The sequence below is a fragment of the Penaeus monodon genome, chromosome 5 (genome assembly GCF_015228065.2).
Source record: "Penaeus monodon isolate SGIC_2016 chromosome 5, NSTDA_Pmon_1, whole genome shotgun sequence".
In the NCBI taxonomy this organism is placed as follows: Eukaryota; Metazoa; Arthropoda; class Malacostraca; order Decapoda; family Penaeidae; genus Penaeus; species Penaeus monodon.
Window position 1 is genome coordinate 32,002,056 of NC_051390.1, and position 5,000 is coordinate 32,007,055.

The window sequence follows — 5,000 nt, forward strand, 5'->3', positions numbered from 1 at the left end:
GTAAATTTAATGCTATGTTAGTTGTATTAAATTATTTTCTTTCTTGAAGATAAGTTTCATTTGTATAAGTTAGGCACACTTGTATGAAATATATATATATATATATATATATATATATAATATATATATATATATATAATATATATTATATATATATTATATATATATAATATATATATTATATATATATATTATATATAATTATATATATAATATATACATATATATATAAAATATATATATATAATATATATTTTATATACATTATATATATATATTATATATATATAATATAAAATATTAATATATATATATATATTATATTATTATTATAATATATATATATATATATATATATTATATATAATACATATAATATATATATACATATATATAATTATATAATATATTAATATATATATATATATAATTATATATATGCTATATATATAAGTATTATATATTATATATATATACATATATATACACACATATATATGTATTATATATTATATATATGTATATACATGTGTATATATTTATATATATATATGTATATATACATATACACACATATGTATATATACACATTTTTGTATATATGTGGAAGAAAAACCCACAATACAAAAACTATGTATATACATACAGGACCTGAGGATGGAATCCAAGTGGATTTTGAAACTGTAGTCTCATTTTCAATAAATCTAGTTTTTGTATTGTGGGTTTTTCTTCCATTGTATCAGCACGGAAGAGTATTTTTCCCATTATTTTTATATCTATTTATCTTTCCCTCTCTCTTTCTCTCTCTCTATATATATATGTATATATATTATAAACATATATATATATATATATATATATATATATATATATATAAACATATATATTATATATATATATGTATATATGAATGTATATGTATATATACATGTATTATTATGATATATATATGTATACAGATGTATATATATATGTATACAGATGTATATTATATGTATACAGATGTATATATATTATGTAAATATAAATATAAATGTATTTATTTGTATATATTTTAATATATATATATATTATATATATTTATATATATATATATATATATATATATATATATTTTATATATATATATGTATATATATCATTATATATGTATATATATATATTTATATATATATATATATATATATATATATATATATATATATATATATATATATATATTATTGTATATATATATATATTATTGTATATATATATATATTATATATATATATATATATATATATATACATATATACATATACACACAGGTGGGCCTTGCCAATTCTCCTCCCCCCAGAAGACCCTCTGGCAACGCACCAAGTAAATGGATATGCTGGGGGGAGGGGTGCTCTCCCTCCCACCCAGCAAGTAAGGTGGGCTACAGGTCCCGCTTGAAGGGCAAATGTTGGGGCGCAGGATTGAAATGAGAGTTACTCGTCCCGCCTGCTCCCGGCAGGCGCCAACCCACCATGAAGCTTGTGGGGCAAAGCGCTCGGAAACCCCACAGGCGGACAGGGGGCCCCACAGCCTGCTGACTCCCTTTATTAGGGGCAGCGTCGGCGGGAGTGGCAGAGGTGGCGTGCACCCAGATTGAACGCACCTCAGGCGAGTTTTCCGGGTAGGCACTTAGAACATCCAGTCCTTGCGGCAGGGTGAGTGGTTACTTCTGCTATCGCGGGAATTGGAGCGACTAGGAGTTGAGGTGGCTGCCCTCTCGGAGGTGAGAAGACCTGGTAGCGGCACGATCAGTATGGGTGGGTACACCACTACTGGTCGGGCCGCAGCGATGGTCACCACCTCCAGGGTGTAGCCATAGCCATCTCCAGCTGACTTCAGCCCTCGGTAGTTGAGGTGACACCGGTTGATGAGCATATTATGGCATTGAGACTGAAGCAAGCTTTTGGCTTCATGTTTCTTGTTGCTATATACGCTCCTTCTGACGTTTGTAAACTCAATGTGAATGAGGCGTTCGACGCCAAACTCACATCTATGGCAGACAATTGCCCCCGGTGAGATATTCGCATTGTTCTGAGCGACTTCAGTGTGGTATCCAGCTGTGACTGAGCTGGCTATGAGATGTCTGTGAACCCCCATAGCTCGGGAGCTGATACCAGCGGCAAGAACAGCCTCCTTCTCTGGGACTTTGCTAGGTCCCAGAGAATGAGGATCTCTGGCTCCTGGTATCAGCGCCCCAACCTGCATTGCTGGACATGGTCTAGTGATACGGGTACAGTGGCCAAGGAGATCGACCACATTCTTGTTAGCAAGCGATGGAGGATCCTCCAGAACTACAGAGTTTACTGGAGTGCCAAGTTCTGTGGCACTGATCGTAGGCTGGTTGTGACTACCCTGCAGGTCTACTTCAAAACTCCCCGTCCCTCCAGTGGTCACTCTAGGGTATTCCACTTGGACAGACTGAGGGAGGAGGAGTGTGCCCGTGAGTTCGCCATGGCAGTCTCTAACTGATTCACAGAACTTGACAACTTGATGGACCCAGTTGCTCTGTGGGAGCTCTTCAAGCACGAAACACTGGAAGCAGCCCAGGAGTCCATTGGCATACGCAGGAGGACAAGGCAGAATTCCATCTCCCTGGAGACATTGGAGGCCACTGAAGCGTGTCGCGTGCCAGATGGCAGTCAAGTCTTGTGTCACTCCTTGGTGCATAGGGTTCAGACACTGCTGAGAAGGGAAAAGGAACAGTTCATCAGGAATCTTACTGAGTATGTTGAAGGCCATTTCTTGTTAAACGACCTTCGCCCTGCCTACCAAGACCTGAGAAAGCTGAACTCTAAGCCCTCCTCACAAATGACTGCAGTCCAATCAGTGGATGGATGGATCATCTCAGATCATGTTGGGGTTCGTGAATGTTGGGCTGAGTATTTTGAGCAGTTGTACTAGGTAGACCCTCCAGCAGTTAGCTTGGATGCCAGCGATGTCACAATACCTATGCCAGACCCATCCATCGGCAAGGAACTTCCTACCCTAACGGAGGTTAGGATGGCGATTTCCAAGCTGAAGAGTGGGAAAGCTGCAGGGATATGTGATATCCCTGCTGAACTTCTAAATGCTGGGGGTGAACCTATGGCTCAGGATTTGCATACAGTCTTGACTGTCATCTGGCAGTCTGGTACCATTCCCCCTGACCTGTTGAAGGACTTGCTCATCCCTCTCTGGAAGAGGAAAGGGGATCTTTGGGACATAACAACTACTATGGCATTACACTGCTCGGCATACCAGGCAAAATTTTCGGCCACATTCTTCTGAAAAGGATTCGCGACCACCTACTGAGGCATCAAAGACTGGAGCAGTCTGGATTCACTCCTTGCAAGTCCACAATAGACCGAATACTAGCACTTCGAGTAATTGTGGAACGCAATCGTGGGTTTGGTCATGGGTTACTTGCAGCCTACATTGACCTCAAGAAGGCGTTCGACTCAGTGCATTGGGAACTGCTATGGGAGATCCTAAGACTCAGGGGAATTCCAACACAGATTATTGGCCTACTAGCAAGCCTTTATACTGGTACTGAAAGTGCTATAAAGTGTGGTGGGGGTCTGTCGAACTTCTTCCATGTTAATTCAGGGGTGAGGCAAGGCTGTGTCCTTGCACCAACACTTTTCAACACCTGCATGGACTGGATAATGGGCAGAACTACTATCCAAAGTCAGTGTGGAGCAATGCTGGGCAATATCATGGTCTGAGACCTTGACTTTGCCAATGATGTTACTATCCTATCTGAGTCTCTGGAGTCACTGGTGGTGGCTCTTGATGCATTTAGCAATGAGGCGAAGCCCTTAGGCCTAGAGGTCTCCTGGACCTCGACCAAGATTCAGGACTTTGGGGGCCTGTTAGGGGAACCTGTTCAGTCAATCCATGGTTGCAGCAAGGACGTTGAAGTTACAGAGAGTTTTACATACCTGGGTAGCGTAGTCTTGGGCTGTCAGACCAAGAGTCAATAAAGGTATTGGTCTGGCAACGAGCCATGAACTCGATCAACAAGGTCATTTGGAGATGTCGGTACCTATGCAGAAGGACCAAGCTGCGTGTCTTCAAGGCCTTGATACTGCCAGTTTTGCTCTATGGAAGTGAAACCTAGACGCTATCCAGTGTCTTTGAGTCTCATCTTGATGCCATTTGTAACAAGTCCCGTCACTGGATCATGGGGTAGAGTTGGCAAGACCACGTGTCCAACCGACGGTTACCAACTCAGGCTATATGGCCATCTAGTTCGCTTCCCTGTGGATGACCCTACCCATCAGGTTGTTTCTCTGCGAGACAACCCTGGGTGGAGGAGGCCTGTGGGAGGACCCAGGAGGTCATGGCTTGGGCAGCTCGACGAGACCTGTCGCAAGGAATTAGAGATGGGCTGAGGGCCTGCCTGGAGACTCGCTACGAGGAACCCTCGTGGTTGGAAGCAAAGGGTGGATGCGGCCCTGCACCCCAGTTGGAGTTAGCCCCTTGATGAAGATGATGATGATATATATATATATATATATATATATATATATATATATATATATATATATATATACACACACATATTTTAAGCCAGTGCTGATGGGCATGGCATGTATGTACATGCCATGCCTACTGTGAGTTTACTTTATTAATTATTTTTACACATAGATGGCTAGACTTGTACTAAGTCACCAGTGAGCCAATTACACATACTGCCTGTCTCTCCCGTTTGCCCTCTTCCTTGATTTACAAAAATATTTAACATTATCTTTTTTTATAGTTACTAATGTTTATAACATTATAGTAATTATAATGTCTATAATGAAAATAACACCATCGAACCAGGGTATCGATGGTAGAGAGATCTATATCGACTTTTTTGACAAGGTCGAGGAGTCGAGTGGCAAAGGGCCTAACACCTCTAATGCCATTAGGATGGCTCGGGTCTCGAGCCACCTTTGTGGCATAGGTTACTGCTAGCTGGCTTCGTACGAGTTGGA

At 40.0% G+C, this 5,000-nt stretch overlaps 1 protein-coding gene across 2 annotated transcripts in view; it reads left to right on the top strand.

The window, feature by feature from the left end:
- Positions 1 to 5,000, top strand: part of LOC119573163 (cyclin-D1-binding protein 1 homolog) — a 19,308-nt gene that overhangs the window by 9,775 nt on the left and 4,533 nt on the right. The gene's annotated exons all lie outside the window — the stretch shown is intronic.